Source organism: Euprymna scolopes, chromosome 14 (assembly GCF_053919585.1).
Source record: "Euprymna scolopes isolate OS-2025 chromosome 14, ASM5391958v1, whole genome shotgun sequence".
NCBI lineage: Eukaryota > Metazoa > Mollusca > Cephalopoda > Sepiida > Sepiolidae > Euprymna > Euprymna scolopes.
In genome coordinates, this window is record NC_136495.1 from 94,622,259 (window position 1) to 94,643,617 (window position 21,359).

At 33.6% G+C, this 21,359-nt stretch overlaps 2 protein-coding genes across 4 annotated transcripts in view; one reads left to right on the forward strand and one right to left on the reverse strand.

Moving 5' to 3' along the window:
* LOC145293168 (doublecortin domain-containing protein 1-like) overlaps positions 1–7,270 on the reverse strand; it is a 562,737-nt gene extending 555,467 nt beyond the window's left edge. For 2 of the 3 annotated variants that reach the window (XM_080139632.1, XM_080139631.1), the window contains exon 1: positions 7,128–7,263. The gene's annotated coding sequence lies outside the window, so the exon portion shown is untranslated. Of the gene's footprint in view, positions 1–7,127 lie in introns of all 3 variants that reach the window. The other variant, XM_080139630.1, reaches the window with a different exon arrangement.
* Positions 7,271–7,794: 524 nt separating this feature from the next.
* The window catches only part of LOC145293169 (AP-2 complex subunit alpha-2-like), a 234,228-nt gene continuing 220,663 nt past the window's right edge, over positions 7,795–21,359 (forward strand). Inside the window, exon 1 of the mRNA XM_080139634.1 lies at positions 7,795–8,147. The gene's annotated coding sequence lies outside the window, so the exon portion shown is untranslated. The remainder of the gene's footprint in view (positions 8,148–21,359) is intronic.

Genomic DNA, 21,359 nt, shown 5'->3' on the forward strand with positions numbered 1-21,359 from the left:
AGTGATCGCTGTTCTGTTGTAGCGTAAGGTAACATTACCAAATCCTTTAAAAGATAAATATTAGTTTTCTGAGTCTATTTCAAAGATAATTAGTAAAGTCCTAAGATATTGAATTAAATAAATAAAAAAATAAAAACAACACCTTGTTTATACAAAACATAAATTAGCCCAAAAACCGAGTGATTCTGGCGTTCGCAAAACGCAACAAACTAAAATTTTGTAAACACGAAAATGACGAAGGCCCAAAATTTGAAGCAGTTGAAAGACTGTGTAAATGACGTCATGTAATTAAAAGGGAGGAAGTTCTTTTTTCCCAGTCCCGCATCCGTACATTTCTTTTCTGAACGTTTGTATTAATTTTTCCATTTTTTTAATTTAATTATTTTTCTATGTTCCTGTTTTTAAATGAATTTTTTAAAAAAATTATTGTTCAATATTATATAAAAATTATGTTACGCCGACAGTTTCACATTCTTGCGAGCAAGGAAATTATTAAAATCTTGCATATAAAAATTATGCGAAATCCGTAATTAAAAAAAAAAGTAGAAATATTTTCTGCAATTATTATACTTTTTTTGTATGAAAATATTAAATAAACAATTCTTAATTCAATGGTAATATCGGTAGTTCCAGGAATTCATTTTCCTTCGAGTTATATAGAATTCATTAATACGTGTAGGGGAATAAATAAGAGCACTGGATTACCGGTGTAGGGTAAGGAGTGAGGTCCCTTGAAAAAAGAAGAGGAGAGTCCGTACACATGAGGCACGGACGCAAAAAGTTCTTCTCCTAAAAGACAATGTTGGACAGGCAGAGTACAACTCTAGAATACAGTCCTCACTCCTCCCGTAAACCCCACTATTGAAGTGAGTAATCTTTTTACCTTAATGTTCTGAATTGCAGTGTTGTCATGTTTTCATGTTTGTTAATAAATTCTTGTCGTTTATACTTGTTGTACGTTTAGTAATTATTAAAGCTGGTCGGTAGTTTTGGGACTTGGAAGAACCTAAACCCGTACCAACAGTGGTGACCCCAACTAGCAACATAGAATACGCAAAGCAATGTTTTTTTTATGTTTTAATAACAAAAGGAAAATGCGTAAAATTAAAGTTTATTCTTAAATAAAAATAATCCATAACATGAATCCCGGCGTCAGAGTAGTTAAAAATAAATGAACAAAACATTTACGTACGTAAGTTAAAAATAAAAAAATAAAAAAATAATGACTAGTTACGTTTTTGTGCCGAGATTTATTTTATACAAGTATCATTACCCTTTCATCGGGATATTCACATTTTTCTCGCACAACAAATATGGCCGACCGCGTCTTCTTCAATTTGCACGCGGCGCCAGTCTCGTGATTGGCTGATGTGAACACTACGTCACACTTCGTCTTCCTCTTGCTCTGTCCCTACTATTACTACTATACGATGTCATCTACCTAACTGTCGCTATAAATAAATAAATAAGATAAAAATAAATAATAATAATAATAATAATAAAAATCATAAATAAATGTGAAATGGCGTCGCCCACATTCAGTCTGATTCCAACGGATGTACGGAATGACCCTGCTTTGTTTTTCGTACAGCTAGATTTATATTTTCGGCAGAAAACGATATCAGGACAGACTGAAAAGTTTTGCCATGTGGCGATTATATTACCTCAGGATGTTATCGTCGAGGTGAGAGACCTAATTATATCTCCTCCCACGGAGAAACCATATGACACCCTACGAGAAAGAGTGACAACTGCTGTGTCAGTTTCAGCACACAGGCGAATCTCACAATTATTAGAACAGGAAACGATGGGGGATAGCACGCCGTCACAGTTTCTAAAGCGCCTGCAGAAGTTGGCTGAAGGGACAATAGACAATAATATTGTCAAACATCTTCCTACAGCGTATACCAACTGAGTATAAGGTGGTAATAGCTGCACAAGATGAATCTATGCCAGTGGAACGAGTGGCTGAGATAGCTGACCATATTGCCGATATAATGTCGACACGGTCGTCAACGGTGGCTGGCGTTCAGACATCGGAGAAAGACGAGCGACTCTCCAAACTAATGGAGGGACAGACCAGATTGGAAGCTCGCATGAACAAAATGGCGGAGGACATCGCGAGACTTACCCTCGAGAATAAGCAAAGGCGGGGGGGGGTGCGCGCAGCCACTCCAGTGAACGGAGGCAGGATAGGACCATTTGCTGGAAGCACAAGAGATTTGGGGAGAAGGCAAATTCCTGTATCCCACCGTGTAGTTACAAGAGTTCGGGAAAAGCTTAAACCGACAGAAGAATGCGGCATCAACTGTCGGTGCATCTTGTTCAGGCCGCCTATTGTATGTGGTGGACAAAAACTCAGGTACGTCCTTTTTGGTGGACAGCGGAGCACAGGTGTTTCTCATTCCTGCGACTGCAGCCGACAAGAAATCCCCTCCCTGTAAATTCACACTACGAGCTGTGAATGGCTCGTTAATACACACATATGGGGAGAAGTGTATGGACCTTAATTTAGGCCTGCATAGAACATTTACCCACATTTTTATAGTGGCGGATGTAGACAGTGCTATTTTAGGTACCGATTTTTTACAGGCGTTTGGTTTGGTGGTGGATATAACAGGCCAGTGTCTGAAAGATCCAGAAACGCATCTCACAGCGTGTGGGGTAGTTAGGACTGGTACTCCATTGTGTCCAGCAGTGGCACATGCAAACCAGGATAACGATTTTCTGAGTCTCTTGAAGGAATACCCTTCAATTTCAGTGCCTTCTTTCCATAGGGACGTTTTGCCACACTCCACCACACACTATATCGAAACAAAGGGTCTGCCCGTTCATAGCAAAGCTAGGCGCTTAGCACCAGAAAAGGTAACAGCGGCCAAGGCTGAATTTCAGCAAATGATGAAGTTAGGCATAGTTCGCTCTTCAAAGAGCGAATAGGCTTCACCTCTTCATCTTGTCAACAAAGGTGTTAACACATGGCGGGCATGTGGGGACTACAGAGCACTGAATGCAGTCACTAAACCAGATAGATACCCAGTACCACATGTCCAGGACGTGACAGCAGTGGCTCAAAATAACCGTTTTTTTACAAAATTGGATTTAATTTGAGCATATCACCAAATACTGGTGGAGCCCAAACACATTCCTAAAACGGCTATCATCACCCCATTCGGGATGTTCGAGTTCATGCGAATTCCTTTTGGGTTGCGGAATGCAGCACAAACATTCCAACGGTTCATAGACCAGGTGTTGTCAGATTTGCCATTCGTCTGTGCATATATTGACGATGTACTTATTGCTAGCCAAACTAGAAAGGAACACATCGTTCATGTGCGACAGGTCTTCAAATGTTTGAAGCAATATGGGATAGTCCTAAACCCATTAAAATGTGCTTTTGGTCAATCCGAAGTAATTTTTTTAGGACACCATATTTCAGAGGGGGGAATATTCCCATCACCAGAGATGGTCAAGTCCATTCAAAATTTCCCTATCCCTGCCACAATGAGGCAGCTGCGTCAATTCTTGGGGCTGATAAACTTTTATCGTAGGTTCTTACCTCACTGTGCACAAGTACTTTTACCATTGACAAGTTTGTTGACAAATGTGAGGGAGTGTGACATTGTATTTTCAGAGCACGCGGTAGAAGCATTCAACAAGATCAAGGCTATGTTGCAGGAGACTGCAAAATTGTCTCACATCCAACCCAACCAGGAGCTGTGCCTAGCAGTGCATGCATCCGCAATTGGAATTGGAGCGGTCCTACAACAAAAATGTGATGCGGACTGCAAACCCATTTCCTTTTTCTCAAAAAAATTAACAGAGATTGAGAAACGCTATAGTACATTTTCCAGAGAGCTGTTAGCTGCATTCTCCGTGATAGGCCATTTCTGGCAGCTCTTGGAAGGTCAGCAGTTCCATATCCTCACGGACCACAAACCCCTGTTAGGTGCTTTACAGTCTTCCTCGGACAAATATTCTCCCAGAAAGATTCGCCAGATGGATTATATCCTTCAATTGACATCGGATATCCGGCACATCAAGGGAGCAGACAACATCCCAGCAGACACCTTATCGCGGGGAATTAATTCCTTCCTGTTGCAGCCGGCAATTGACGTCGACACCTTGTCTAAAGAACAACAGAAGGATGAACATTTACAAAATCTCCTGCAGAATAATCCAACTTCATTGAACCTAGTGACAATTACCAACCCTACCAGCCACACAAAAGTTGTGTGTGACACAAGCACAAACAAACTGCGCCCATACGTTCCAGCATCGCTACGCAAAGACATATTTAAGGCAGTACACGGGCTATCGCATCCAGGGGCCAATGCCTCTGTAAGGCTACTAACAGACCGATATGTCTGGCCGCGAATAAAAGCTGATACAAGAGCGTGGGCAAAAACGTGTGTGGAGTGTCAAAAAGCCAAGGTCGGTCGTCACACGCGGGCTCCTCTAGGCACGTTTCCAGTTCCAGATGAGAGATTTCAGCACATTCATATCGACATCACCGGACCATTTTCGACATGTGAAGGTCAGTGCTATCTGCTGACATGTATCGACAGATTCTCACGATGGTTTGAAGCTCTACCGATGCCAGACATGACGGCATACACAACTGCCAGGACATTCCTTGCTGGCTGGGTGGCCAGATTCGGTGTACCACAAAATGTTACATCAGACAGAGGTCGACAGTTTGAGTCAGACCTTTTTCATAAACTTGCAAAACTTTTGGGCACCAAGAGTATACACACCACGGCTTATCACCCCCAGGCAAACGGCATGGTCGAGCGACTACATCGCAGTCTGAAAGCCTCCTTACGGGCACAGCTTACGGACAATACAAGGTGGTTAGAACATCTGCCACTAATATTGTTGGGACTGCGGACAACGGTGAAAAGAGATATGGAATGCTCAGCAGCGGAGGCTCTATATGGAACCACATTGCGATTGCCAGCACAATATTTTTTTGAAGCACCAAAAAAAGTTATGGACATGACAGCGTTTGTCAACCGGCTAACAACAAAAAATGGCCCAGATGGCATATTCTCCCTCAGGCTCGAATAGGAACATGGTCCCATATGTACCTAAGGGTTTAGAGACTTGCACGCACGTCTTTATCCGTGATACGGAAAGGAGACATTCCCTGCAACCGCCGTATCGTGGCCCCTTTAAGGTTGTGGAGAGACAAAATAAGTTTTTCAAGGTGCTTATCAAGAATGAGGAACAAAACATTTCGGTAGACAGGTTAAAACCCACAGCACTGGAAGAGACATATCTGAAAGTATCACCTCTAAACACCATGCCGGTAGATATGACGCTTCAGAAAGTAGAAAAGAAAAAGACACGGTCAGGTAGACATGTCAGATGGCCAGCACATTTAAAAAATTTTGTGACGGTTTAAATAAAATTAAAAATGTTGCCCATTTATTTCAGGTACTCCGTATTTTGGGGGGGGGGAGTACTGTAGGGGAATCAATAAGAGCACTGGATTACCGGTATAGGGTAAGGAGTGAGGTCCCTTGAAAAAAAGAAGAGAAGAGTCCGTACACATGAGGCACGGACGCAAAAAGTTCTTCTCCTAAAAGACAATGTTGGACAGGCAGAGTACAACTCTAGAATACAGTCCTCACTCCTCCCGTAAACCCCACAATTGAAGTGAGTAATCTTTTTACCTTAATGTTCTGAATTGCAGTGTTGTCATGTTTTCATGTTTGTTAATAAATTCTTGTCGTTTATACTTGTTGTACGTTTAGTAATTATTAAAGCTGGTCGGTAGTTTTGGGACTTGGAAGAACCTAAACCCGTACCAACATACGGATTTAGGGGCTTTTTTTCGTAATGTTTCTATAAAAATTATTTTGTTTTATTTTTATTGTTACAAATTACGATATAAAAAAAGCAAAAATAAAGTCTTGCGTTTTTTATGAAAACTATAACTTTAGTAAAGGTATTTTTGTTTAAACAAAATAATACATTTCCACTAAGATTTAAATAAAAATAATTTGTTCATTATTTGATAAATACTGACAATTTCATTAAAATCGGTTAATTTCTTGATTTTTGGTGATTTTTTTTAATTAAAGGGAAGGGTCAAAATGTTTATACATTTTGAGCATCGGCATTTATTTTGCCCGTACTTATGAACACATTTCCTGGTGTTTATGTCATCCATATTAACAAAAACGTCAATAAATCCATTGTTTCTCGTGTTATATATATATATATATATATATATATATATATATATATATATATATATATATATATATATATATATATATATATATATATATATATATATATATATATATATATATATATATATATATTCAATCGCCCGTGACTCCAATGATAACCACGTCACAGTCACATCGCATTGATTGATGTATTTTCTTTATAGAAACTCCTCTTTATATTTTAAGGTAAACAGTATTTTTTAACGAAAATTATTAAATGTGTCAATTTTTTTGAATAACTACTACAACATTAATTTATTTCGGGTGATTTTATTTTAACTTAAAAATACTTTTGGTTAACACATAATCACAATTTAAAAAATATAAATAAAATAAAATAAATAAAATGATTTTTAATCCACAATTTTTGAAATTTTGTTATTACTTGTTGCCGTTTTTTTTTTTTTTTTTTTTTACAACTAAATTAATTTTCTTTTCATCGCATCTGATTCAAACTCTTTAAATTGCTTTGTGTGGTAAAAAAATGTATTTTTTGAACTGTGATTAATTTTATACTTTTGTTCAGAGATGGAAGCTATACTTAATTTATGAAAGGATTTAATTATTTCTTATTCGTTTTCAATGTTAAGATTTGTGCATCTGTGATTATTCTTCTAACAAACAAAACAGGTAAAAAAAAAATGTAATAAATTAACAAATAAAAAATCATAACTAAAATAAATTAAATAAATAATTAAGCAAAATACAGTTCTGAGCAATCGACATTGACATAAGCTCATACATAAAGATGTCATGACATGAAACAAAGTTTAACACCAAACGTGAAAACAAAGTGCAGAAAATTTTAAAATAAAAACGCAAAAAGTTTTTGTTTTCTAACTTTGTGAAAATTTCTTATTCAAAACGAGAAATCATTTACATAATTACCCGGCTGAGTTTTCGTATTTCTTGACTGTTGTTGTGTATTTTACAAATTAAACAAAATACCACACAGTGTCGTTTAATAGAAATATACATTTAAATGAACCCTTAATTTTTCATTCATCTTTTCAACAATATTTAGATTGGTCGCCTTGGCGACGGTTACCTACGAAAAAGATGCGATGAAAAGAAAATTAATTAAGTTGTAAAAAAAAAAAACGGCAGCAAGTAATAACAAATAATTTCAAAAATTATGAATTAAAAATGAAATCTTTATTTTTGAAAAAGTTAAGGACTACAAAAAAGATATTTTTATAACGGAAGAAATCCGCCCACTTAAGGGTACATATGAGGATAGAGAGTCAGTTTGGTTTATCGAGAGGTTTAATTGTTACTAGTGTTCGATATTTTAGCCAGTGCCTTCCGCGTGCCTTTTTCAAAATCCGAACTAAACCGAAATTTCCTGGTACTCAATGCTTCTCGATGAAGTATTTTACTTTAACATTACTTTTAGAAAAATATTATAAATATTTGAATCATAAAGTAAAAAAATAACTTATTTATTCAAAAATAATTACTCGATAGGAATTTTATATGGATCGGGATTAAATAAGCTAACATTACGTTCGTAGCGGATTGCCGTGCGCATCGGCTATAACGTTGAATCTTATTTAATTTATGTGTCACGTGATTCGTAGTGGTGGGTGTAGCAGCAGCAGCAGCCTCGAGGTCATCAGTGTGGCTGTGCCAATGGCGGCCATTTGTGCAAGTTGGATAAGTGTATTGCTACTTTAACTGTTATTTTTTATTCTGCGCCGAGCGTAATCGTAATCCCTGTTTCTCTCTACTCTTCTTCCTGTCCCTATATTATTGAAAGACCACATTTTCTTAAGTACTGTGGTTCGTTCACCGTGGAGAGGTGTGTCTGTAACTATTCTTTTTGGACTGCGACGGCAGCAATTGCTTACACTTACATCGTTGTTTTTTAAGTCACTGATCGTCCCACACTTGGATTTTGTTTCCCAGGTAAATATACCCTTTTTTACAGTTCATCATACTTTTTTTATGCGTATGCAAACCAACACCTATTCTTATATTTATTTTATTCTATTTAAATCTCGGTATAATTACGAAATCTGAAGCAAGTCTAACCAAGTATAGCTTTTCTTACGAAACCTACCTTAAACGCCCTAAGTTGCCACTGTTTAATGAAATAACAATGAGTGTCAATGTTATATTAAGTTTTATTTTATGCTATTTTATGGTGGTTGATAACAACTATTCAGTTACGTTGTATATACATACTGGCAATCAAAGTAGCACTGATTTTCATAAAGCTTAACATTTAGGCCATCTAATGTTTAACAACAACAAAAAAATCCGAATAAGAAAATTCTTTTTTTTTTTATTAATGGCGCCTAGATCCTATCTTATTTAATAACTTTTTAAATAATTTTAAACATTCTGATTTATAAATGAGATTGTGTTTTCGTTATTTACTAAGAAACCTTGAGACTTTTTTTTATATCTTTAAAGTTCGACAATTCGTCATGCTCTCTCGGCTTACGAAACGAAACTGTTTTTTTTTCTTTTTTGCCTTTCACAAACATTTTTGTTTAGAATATTGAGATCATTGATTTTATTTTTCTGATTCTTTTTTTTTTTTTAAAGAATGTTTTTATATTTACTAAGATCATTAAAAAAGGGGGGGTCCAATTACTAAAATTGTTTGACCATTGTAGATTTAAACTTTCAAATTGTGAATGTGACGAATTGCCATCAAGTTGGATCCACCCCCTTTTTTATGTATCATTTTTAGACGTTATACTACCTATATTCTTATTCACTCGAGTTTTAAATTAATATAACTATATTTTGATCTATTTTTAAGATCTAACATGGTCTCTTCTTTTGCAAATAAAGAGATAAATAAAAATAACGATTCTCTTCGTTTTTATCGATTTGTTTGAGTGACTCTTCATCAGACTCTTGCTTCCTGTCATGATTTTATCATTTTTGCATTCTGTAAAAATGATTAAATCTTAGATATAAGTGTAGTTACTATTAAGAAAAAATGTTTCCTTGTATATCTCGAGTGTCTGTATTCTGAAAATATATAAATATTCGCTGATTTTACCATTTGACGGATGATAACATCAACCACCGCCTACTTTTTCTCTCACTCCCTCTAACCAACACTTTTACTCCCACTCTCTCTATCTCTCTTTTACGTATTCAGAAAACGAGCACTTGTTAATTAAAATACATTTCTTGAAAGAGTTATTGCTTAAGAAATAAAACAAGACTTAACAAATACTTCTTTTTCTTTTTTGCTAACTGAAGTGAAAATATCCACCGATATGTTTGTTGTTAAATAACGCCAATGAAAATAAGTTTTAAAAAATGGAAACATAAAAAAACAAAAAATAATTTTTTTGTTTATTTTAAATCCAAGAAAATTAGACTTGGGTTTTCTTTTATAATTATTCTGCAGAAAGTGTAAATCAGACTGTACTTCAACATCACACACGTTGCATCCCATGGAACTTTCTTTTCTTTTTTTCCTTTTCTGTTTACATGTAATCCAAACTTGCCTTAAATGTTCTCTTTTTCTTCAGTTTTTCTTGCGTTAAATGTAGAAAATTAATGATTGAACACGGTGTTGCCACTTCTTGTCTGTGCTTGCTTCTCGCCTCTACGTGACTTTCGTAACTTCGCAATTTATCGAATATTTATTGACAATAAAAAATGCAATAATGTAAAATAAAATAAAAATCTATGAAATAATTTAATTACGAACTTAAATCCATCAGAATGCATTTTAGTTTATTCGGAAACAGCCGTTTTAATCTGTATTTTTTAATAATTAAAAAACAAAGTGAGAATCATTTCGAGCTTCTTCGAAATTTGAAAGTAATTTGGAAACATGTATTCTGTTGAATAGAAAGTCTTAATAATTGGCTTAGAACTCTAAGACAACTCTCGTGTATTAAAAATTTGAATGTTGGAACTTATTCACAATTAATTTTTATAGTTTAATTAAAACTACCTAGTTTTATAAGAATTTGGTTTAATCAATAATCTAATGATGAGACGATGCTGTAGTAATTACATTTGGCATAAAAACAAACAAACGGCATAGTTATAAAACAAAAAAGCAAAACAAAGTGAAAGTAAAAGACTCCCGGGCAACGCTGGTTTAAGACAGCTAGTGCTTTATAATTTTATTGAAATGATCGCATTTTTTATTTGGACTTTTTATTTTATTTTTTTTATTATTGTCTTGTTTAAAATATCATAAAACAATTAATCCCTCCGGCGATCAGATGATGTAGTTAAGACACACACACGCGCGCGTGTGTGTGTGTAATTTCTTTAAATAGTCTTACTGTTATGTCTACGTGTGCGTGTCCTTTAATTTTTTTTTTTTGTCTTCCCGTGTTTGTAATCTCACCTGTACACTTTTTTTTTTTTTCAAATTGTGTTTTGTTTCTTTAGTTTCTTCAAAAGAACTGATTGGTTAACTCCAATCGTCTTACTGTTAAAGGTGTGTGCTGTTTAAATCGATTTCTTGTATGTGTATCACATGCATCTCGGAGGGGCGTCATTACAGCTAAATATGAGCATTGTCATAAAATGTTAATATTACAAATGTTATATTCTGGCAATTTAATATTTGTTTTTGTTTTTTTTTAATCATAAAAATACTAACATGAATATGTTTCGTTTCTATTTAGTTTCAACGTTGAATAATACATCAATTTAAAACAGCGCACAAATCCGCACTTTACTCCCACACGTTTTTAGTGAACTCACAATTTTCTGAGTCTACAAAAAAAAAAAAAAAAAAAAATCAGGAATCTACTTTTTTTAAATCGTGTCTCCTGATTTCTAACATTATTTCTTAAAGACTTTTTTTTTTTTAATCAAGAAGTTTATTTTATTTCTGTATCTTAATTATTTTTATCTTTTACAGTTAAATTTATTTTTTTTCACTAATTTCTATTTTTGTCGCGATCGTTAAATTCGGGGTGTCAGCTGACGTGATGGCTTTAATAAACACTGACGGGGTCATCCGGCGTTGCTCGGTGTGTGGATAACAAAATGGAAAAGTTAAATGAGTGAAAGACATCTTTTAAAATAGGTCTTTCATTGTATAGAGTTTTATAGTGACGTTACCTTTCAAACACATCCTTCCTTCGATATTCCGATTTTTTCATGACAAACTTTAACAACGGGTTCAGTGTGACAGACAGGCAGATAGTCATCAGTAACCGTTTGACATTATTCGGAAAACAAACGCTGAAACTATTACAAGAGTGAAAGTGATTTTTTTTTCTGCTTCCCCACACAACAATATGTACTAATTTTATCCCTGTTGACCCCAAGTGAATAGAAGAGTTTTTTATACATCGTTTTTACCATAACCAACTTTGGGTTATACTGAATCAGAATATGTAAGATTTGTATCTTTAATAATTACCAAGTTTGACACAATATTATTATATAATAGATTAACTTAATAAGTATATACATATCGTTTCAAAAGCATCTCAATATCCTTTACTCTGATTAGTTATTATTTCTAATTATTTTTGTTTTTATTCTTTTAGTAGGTTTTAAGCAAAAATGACTCAAGTCTGAACACAAAATGTGATTTTCAATATTATAAGCACAAAGTTAACAAAATATATATGCGAACATTATTTAAAACGCAATCGTTTCCCCTATTGTTTTTGAAGGTACTTTAGTGCTTTACTTTAGTCATCAATTAAATTTATATTGTTTAAAAATTAAAAAAATATACTAATTCATTAATAAAACGTCTTAAACACACACTTTAAAACGTTTCTTTCCTCTTATTTCTCTTTTTCCTCTTCTATGGTATTTGCAATTATCTTTACTGGAGTGCCTGTTTATTAATGATCATAATTATTCACTCAAAAAAATAAAGATGACTGACCTGAACCTCTCTCCTCCAAACTTTATAATCTGCAAAGTCCATTAACAACAAACTCTTCTTTGATCTACCACAGCCAATTTCTTTCTCAAGATGAGAGTAATTAACGGTGATCTCCTTTTATTCCCGTGAAATTTAATACAGAAAATATTCCAGATTTTTTATGAATAGATATCAGGTAGATTTTATTTGTCTTTTACTCTTTATCAAAGACTACCATAAAATTCCAATACTTACAAAGATACATTTGTCTTCCCATGAGATTAAAGTTAGACACAAGGTCAGTTTTTATTGTCTCAGTCCATGATACCATAAGAGATCATCCCACAATAATATTGAATAACAAGTAAACATTTTGCTTCATTAAATATTTTGTCTTGCAATATCACCATGCCTTTTAGGTGTGAAAAACTTTCAAGGATTGATAGTGTGACAAGGTTTTTAAGATCAGAACCAGAAAGAGGTAAGAGACATGAGATTTGCAAAGAGTGCAATAAGAAGTCAGAAAGCAAACGTCTATGGATTGAGAAGACAGGGTTGACTAAAGGTTTTCTTGTAATAGCAGACATAAAGTAGTTAAAAAGAAAACAGTTGGACTAGTTGCAGAATAAATCAGGAACAGGTATCGCTCATTCCTTCTGGACCCAAGTCACATTTTATAAGTTTTATTTTTTTGTTTTATTTCATAGATAATCATATAGGTTTAAAAGTCTGGAAGGCTACTTTCATCCTGCTCTGAAGGAATTTCCTCTTTGAAAACTGAAATTTAAATATTGATCAAGTCATGCAATGTACTATCTAACCATCTAACAAAACAGCTGATCACTTTTAATGATTTGCAGAATCTGATTTGAAATAATCATCTAAAACCAAGAGACTTGTTTTTATCTTTTAATATATTTGCAATTACCTGTTTATTTTTAATACAGGTTCAGAAAGAGATTTGGATTGTATTTTTCTTTGTGATTATTCTAAAATATTAAAACCTTGCCTGCTAACTATTTTGAGGCTATACGGCATTCAATATAAACATGACCTTTTGTACAAAGTCTGGCAGAGAAGCATGTACTCCCCCTCACTTCGATTTTTATTCCTGATATTTTTAATGTGATTTTTATCATAGTTTAATTACACAAAATTAAGATGTTTCAAAATTGGATCGCATTTCAATAATCAAGACTTTCTAATGGGAATGTAATTCCACAAATCCGACAGTGTTCTAAACTCATAACTTCAGTAATGTAAGCTGTATTTTTACCATAAAAGCACATTTTGATTAATCTTATTTCTTGAATTTTTTTATTCCTGAGGCAGTGTAACCCACCACGACCACCTGGACTTTAATGAAGTTTAAATCACTAATTCAAACGTATGATGATTCTCAGAATTTGATTAAATTTTGATACTTTTAAGAGCTTTTCAATGTGAATTTGGTTTTACAAAAAAATTGATTTTTTTTTTTTTTTTTTTTTTTTTAACTTTTTGTAAGTCCATAATTTCAGTCTTATAAACGGTATTTTTCAGTTTTCATCATTGCAATATATTTTTGATTGCTTTAAAGTATTTTTTGGGTATCATATTTAATCCAATTGTTAAAGAGACCGAGAGTTTCTGTTCTGAATTTGTCCTGGGATGGATGCTTTAACAAGTTTATAATATGTGCATATCGTAAACTTTGTAGAGCTTAAACTGACTGCTGCAGTTTTAGTGGTTAGCTAGAATTATGTGTGTGTGTGGGGGGGGGCTCCTTAAGAATGCTTTGATTTTTTAAATGATTTTCAATTATCTAGAAATTGACTGCAGACATAAAAGATTTTATTTCTTTCATTTAAAATAACTAATTTTCATTTTGGAAATGAAAATATTCTCAACCTTTTCGTTAAATGTTTGTATGATCTTTTCTTCTAATCCTGCCTGTTGAGCTTTCTCAAAATGTTTATTGCTACTAATATTTGGGCAGTTATGTCTGATAAGTATATTGAACTGTAAATATGGTATCCATCTACTTGTTAGGCAAACTGTTTTAGGTTACATCTGGCATTCATGACAATTCTCATTAAGATTTTTTTTTTTTTTTTTACTTGAGAGTCACCACATATCAAGGCCCGAAGAGTTAATAAATGTAAGGTGGTAGTGTAGTAATCATTAAGGGTGGTAATTGATTAGAATTTGATTATTTATGTGGACGGCTCAACAAGAACTTGTTTACCTGATGGCTACCATGCCTTCTTTTCTATGGAAGAAGGCACACGGAACAGTATTCCACAGGAGGGTAGTTCTGGGAATAAAACTTTGTTCACGGAATCTGTGTTTAGATTTAGGCACAGATAGAGAGTGAGGGAAATCATATATAATGGTTGTAGCTAGTTGAGTGTTTTTTGTGAAAGTTTGGCAAGCGAGGGCATAGATTGGAGTTCGGTTGAGCACTTGCCATGAAAATAACAATAGAGCAGATATCAGGCACAGTAGAATAATCCTCTTCTCTAAGAGGGATACTTTGACAAAGACCAGGAGCCCCCCACTCCTTCTCCATTAATACTGTTAGACTTATATTATTGCTGATTTTCATAAACGACCTCACCAATATAATTGAATACTCACTCCTACAAAATGACAAAATACTTAGAAAACATCCACTCTGTTATGAAATGCTACCAAGATGAATTACAAGAAATGTTTCCAATCATTGAACATTTTATGAAAGGCCAGTGTTTAAATTTCTTGAACTGACATTTTTAGGCAACTTGAAGGTATTGCTAAATCTGCTGCAAAGAAGGCAGGTTTGTTCTATTAAACTAAAAAATCTTACATTTGCAATTATCCTATATCACTATAAAGCCACCATTTGCCTAGACGCGGAGTATTGTTGTCACATTAGGGCTGGTTTACCAATCACTAACCTCTCCCTCTTAAACTGGATGCAAAAATAAATTTTTGACCTGATTTTTTTCCATACTGTATGTCAAGCTCCTGCTCTGTTGTATCGTTGCTGTGTTGCATCTCTGTGTGCATTTCAAAAATACTTCCATGGAATGTGCTCCGATATACTTACTACGCTTTACCCCCAACCCATCCAACTAGCAAGAAAATCCCATATCTTCACTGTAGACATCCCTAGATGCTGGAAGATTTTTTACTTAGGTAGTTTCTTTCCTCATACAACTTGTCTTTGGAATTTCCTCATGATTTCTCCATCATACAAACATGCAATGTCTATTAGACATTATCCTTGAATGTCTACGGGCTCTCTGTACAAGGGTTTGTTAGGACAACCTAGCAAACCCTGACCTAATTTTCAACATAACATAGTATTCACAGCCCAGATAAGATCTCAGTATGACTAACTTATATTGGCTTTTACAAGGAATGGTGCACCTTCTCCAAGTGATGTTACCTTAAGTAACATGAAGTTGGATAGTCCATCAGACTAAATGAATTCTTGTCCTGGAATCCAGTAAGACCAAGAGACTACAAGAAAGATATACTATAACACATGTAAGTTGTTAATTGGGGAAAGGAAAATTATTTTCTTAAGTTTTTTACTATCTCAGTGTTTGAGAGGTAAAGGAGAACTGGAATATTCGAATATCGATGTGTCTATGTATAGAGATCGTGTGTTAGCCCCCGGAAGAGGACCTCTTGATTTTTGAAAACGTTGACTGAAGTAAAATGAAACAAAATAATTGAATATAATGTGAACAAAAATTTTGCTGTCCCACACACCATCTCGCTCTTCACAGTAGCCCCTTATATGCCTTGTTTGGCGTAAATAATAATAATGATAATAAAAAAATATTAATAAAAAAGGGCCAAGTTTCTGCTGGAATTATTCTTTGGAATTGTAGTTTGCTTACTTATAATGGCTATTAATCTTGTCTGATTGAAATGTTTTCTTGCTGAGCAAATACAGTATCTTTGCCGACCACAGTTTACCTTTTACAATCCTCAACTAGGTCACACAATGTAGCTATCCAATACAAATTCTATAGTCAAAGAGCAACTAATTGTAAGCCTGATAGTGTTGCTAAATTGTCTTTCAGGTAAAGATGTGCAATTGAGAAAGACCTCATTAACGAGCTCTCTTTTCCGGTGTTGAGCTGCATGCTCGGAACATGTTAGATAGGTTGGAGATCCAGTTGTAGTTCATCATATAGTTATCTTTCTTTTAAAACTATAAAAACTAGAAATCCATGTGTAATAAGAAATGTTGTAAACCTCATAAATGAAAATAATTGAAACTCATTTCCTGATTTATGACCGCCATAGTCAAATGAAACACTTATCTGATCAAACCGTTTAAATGTGCCAATCAGGTTCATCATATTAAAATCGCAACATTAAGTGACTTTATTAGCTCATTTTTATCAATTACATTTTAACTTTCAGTGGAAAACCACTTCTTTTTTTTTTTTTTTTAATATATCTATCATAAAGGGGAAGCGAGAAAGCAAATAGTGAATCAGACAACCACTCAACCTAGTGAATTCGAAAAAAATCCTTCTCTCAAATGTTTTTTTTTTTCTTTAGGTCATCAGAAATGATGATAATTTATATATTTGTAAAATTTAATTACTGTCAAAATCCTATGATCTTTATGAATATTTTAGTGATATATCTAAATTGTGCAAATCCTATTGAAACCTTTTAACATTATTTTTGACAGTATACACTAGTATCTAATAGAAATATCATGGAATTTTCTTAAATATTTCATAAGCTAGATCACAAAAATATCCTTGTACATTCTTTCACCGTTATTTCTTAATTCTTTCATTTTATTTTTAAATTTTATCTTTTGATTAGCTAATTTATTTTCAAAATATATTACTCTGTTAGACTTAAAAGATCTAAGTGTATGGTAGATCTGACGTTTTTAAGTTCCTACTGCCAATACATGTTCAATCAATGTCAATTTCTGATTTAGTATATCCGAAATAAAACTACACATTAATTGGACACATCGAGATTAGTTGATGTTCAAAAAGTTTGTTTTATCCTAATTTACGAAGTCATCTAAGCTACAGCAATTACAGCTAATTGTTTGTTTCTAATCTATCAAAATAAGTACAAAACTAGATGTCTCCAAATGTTTTGAAACTAGGTCAGCTGAAAATATAAATGGGAACTCCTTCTTTTCTCTTACAAATAGAACATGGAAAACAACTTTAGATGCAAATGCTGATCCCCTCCTAAGCTACAATTACTATTTAAAAATTTCAAACCCATTGATATATTTGGATTATTTGCTTTATATCAACCTCTTTTTTGGTTATTTAATGCCAAAATACAATGTCTGTTGTATATTATTGATTGAACATAAGTTGCTATTTAACTTATAGCGTAAAGGAAATTTTGGCTGCATTTTCCACTTACATACAACAGCATTTGAATGTGCCACAGCCAATTTCATAGTCTATGATGCAATTACATACATTCTCTCATTACACCGTCATTACAAGGAATACAATGGAATACTCACTGGGAAAAACGTGCATTTTTAAGGAGTTTTTTTTTGTCTTCATTCAAAGGAAGACCGTCATTTATGAAAATGAGTATACCTTGTATTTTGTATATTCTACCTCTTTGTATGCAGTCAAATCATGGATCCATCAACAAAGTCTACATCCCTGAGAGAGTATATCACCCATCCACCCTACCTTTCACCTGAATTTAAATGTTCATTTTTGTAAGCTCATAACTCATAGTTCAGCAAAGATATTGGGATCTGACATAAATTTAAGATCTGCAGAAAAAAAACCATAAATTTAAGAATTGCAGAAAAACCTGTCTTTTTTACCCATTGGTTAAATCTTCATAGCTATGAAGTTGCATTTCAAGAAGCTCGTGGCTGAATTGGTGAAAGTTTCTCTTGTGATCGAGTTTGTCTTCTGAAAAACATCTGTGTTTCTGACCTGCCCAAGTGGTCTAATTCTGAGAATTTGTAGGCAGAACTTCTCCAAAACTTTTATCCTATAAAGATCAGATGCTTGACCTTCCCAACTTATGCAACCATACAGCCAGGTTAACATGATCATTGATAGATTTTTAGATGATCATCTGATCTTTCTTTTCGACCACATAGAATATAAAAACATTCATAAAACTTATTTTAATCTATCCCACTTAGTCTGTGCTTGCAATAATTATTGGTTTCATGGTATGCGTTTTACAAATCTATAAAGCAAATATTTTATTCTCACTTTTTTTTCTCCATTTGAATTTTCTATGAGTAGATGAACAGATTTAATTTAATTTGGATTTATGTTTTCAAATCTGATGTCTTGTAGTGAAGTATTTATAAGATTTAAAGTTGAATGCAAAATTACAATTGTTTTTCTCATTTTTATTTTGAAATCACAAATGTTGCAATTAAAATGCATTTTTAGAAAAGATTTCCTCTTCTTCCAAAAAAGTAATTTCTCTCTTTTTAAACATGACTAGTTTGCATTTTATTAAAAACTATGAACTTGAATTATTTAATTGCCAACTTCATGTACAGTTCAAAACTACAAACCAATGACTAAAGTTTTTATCAGATATTTGAAGGAAAATCCTCTTTGTCTATTGAAGCAACATTTTTTTTTTTACAAAATTAATTCTAGTTAATAGTTATTAATATTATAACCAAACAATACCGGGGAATTTTTCAGTATAAACAACAAAATAAAAAAAGTGGTCTAATTTGATGGATTTCTACCAGTATTTTGTTTAAATTTCAATTTTTGAGCTATTATCAAGACTCCACAAAATGACTCCTGTAAGCCATTTTGTTCTTGTTCATTTAACTTTGCTTTTCCTTTGTTCAGCGATCAAATGTTTTCTAATGTTACACAAGCTCACTTTCTCACAGTTTAGCGACTCAACTGTCTACAGATTCCCCCCTCTGCAGTCTTGTCTAATCATTTGCCTCTAAACTTTGGCTGGTTAATTTTTCTGTGATTTAAAGCAATTCAAGCTTCTATAGTAGGATGAACGCTCCACATAACCATAACTGATCTGTTCTAAGGATAATCTATATGCTGAGCAAATGTAATGGTTTTTGCAAATCCTTTGATGGATTTTCTGGATTTGGTAAGATTTTACATTGCAGATCCAACTAATCATAGATCCGTCATTGCACTGCATGTTTCTATTTAATGTTTAACCAGAAAAATATACGTTAGTATACAAACAAAATGAAAACTAATTACTAGTTTTATTATATAACGAATGTTGGGTATCTTAGCTAGTTTTAAATAATAGTTGTTTTTCATTAGTTTTATTTGTAATTTTTTCCAGAACATACTATCTACCAGGGTTGGATGATTACATTAGACAAAAATGTGGGAACAGAAAGAAGAAAAATAAAAAAAAAACTGGCTGAAGAATTGTCATCGGGAAAGAGATAAGAGAATTTACTAAATCATAGATGAGTTCACAACTGGAAGTCACACAAAGGTAGAGAGTGTAAGCCACTAGACATTCAGCTGTCAGGTTCTACTGGGGGATGGCTGCTGTACGATGCGGCATAATGGATTGTGTAAATATCTCCACTGAACAATCTGTAAAAACTTGAATATCGGATGCAGCAACAAGTCCTGGCAACATATTCCAGAAAGAACAGGTGGAGATAAGTCATACATGATCCACTATGACTATGCAATTATTACAGCGTAATTTGAAAATGGAGCTATTAAACCTGACATAGTGATATGGGACAAGAAAGAGAAAGAAGCAACCTTAGTAGAAGTTAGTGTCCCCATTGATGCTGGGTTAATAGGAGCTGAGAGGGAAAAGATAACGAAATACCATGTGCGACATGAAAAGAAACTGGAATCTTGGGAAGATCTCCATTATCCTTTTTTGCATTTTGTTTAAGAGAATTCTTGTTTGCTTTTTGGGATTTCATCTGAGTATCATTTCATGATCAATGTAAAAATGACCTCAAGAGTCATATTTAATGATAATATTAAATATGAGAAGATCAGTGGCCTTAGCAATAACAACAAGAGCAGGTTCTGCTGCACACTTTACAATGCAACACAATGGAGCGTGTAAATTTCTTCACTGAACAATCTGTAAAAACTTGAATATCGGATGCAGCAACAAGTCCTGGCAACATATACCAGAAAGAACAGGTGGAGATAAGTCATACATGATCCACTATGACTATGCAATTATAACAGCAATGTAATTTGAAAATGGAGCTATAAAATCTGACATAGTGATATGGGACAAGAAGGAGAAAGAAGCAACCTTAGTAGAAGTTAGTGTCCCCAATGATGCTGGTTAAAACAAGAGCTGAGGGGGAAAAGATAACGAAATACGAAAGTCTTATGTATGACATGAAAAGAAACTGGAATCTTAGGAAGATCTCTATTATTCCTGTAATTATAGGAGCAACTGAACTTGTCAAAAGGAATTTCATCAACTACCTGGCAAATATATCTGGTGAACCAAGTGCAAGAGAGATTCATACAATTGCACTTAAAGAGACAGTCAGAACATTCGGTTGGAATATCTAAGTTAGTAAGTGAATATTTGGCATCTGTTAGGATGCCCCATCCCCAGCTTGAACAAACTGATAAGAAAATTGAAGAAAAAAAGAAACAAATTGTAAAATATATATTTAGATTGGTTCTTAAATAAGAATTACTAAAAATTTCTTTCTCTCCTTTCACTGCCTGTTTATTGTTTAGTCTCAAATAAAGGACTAACTTATCAATGACAAATCCTTTTTTCAGTTGGCATTTAAAAGTATGATGGAGTTTCATTCTACAAAACATGTTTTATGATTTTGATATTCCAGCTTCTCCAGCAGTTTATCCTTACTTACCATACTGAACAAAAGGATATGTCTTTGGTAGCATCCATACCTAATATGTAGTAGTTTTATCTTTTCAATATAGAGGTGTTATAATCATTTAAGTGTTTTTGTTTGACTAATTATTATAATAATATTAATTGGGAATGCGGGGTCGGAATGATTAGTCTTGTTTGATACACTTTTGAATTATGGACTCGACTGCGGAGTTTAAATTCTGATTTGATTTAATACTGTTGGGAAAGAGATCAACTTTTTCCTTTCCCACCTAGGAGTAATACAGCAACTTGTGTTCAATTAACAATAGTTTCATTAAAAATCCTAAAAAGATTGATTTTTCCATAAAAGCCAAACTTGCCAAACATAAGCCTTTCATTACGTAATAACATGGGATTTTTTTCAGCATTAAATATTCCTTCCAAATTATTGCGAAAACTTTCTAGTTCATAGTATTGCCCATCAACTTTGCGAGCAT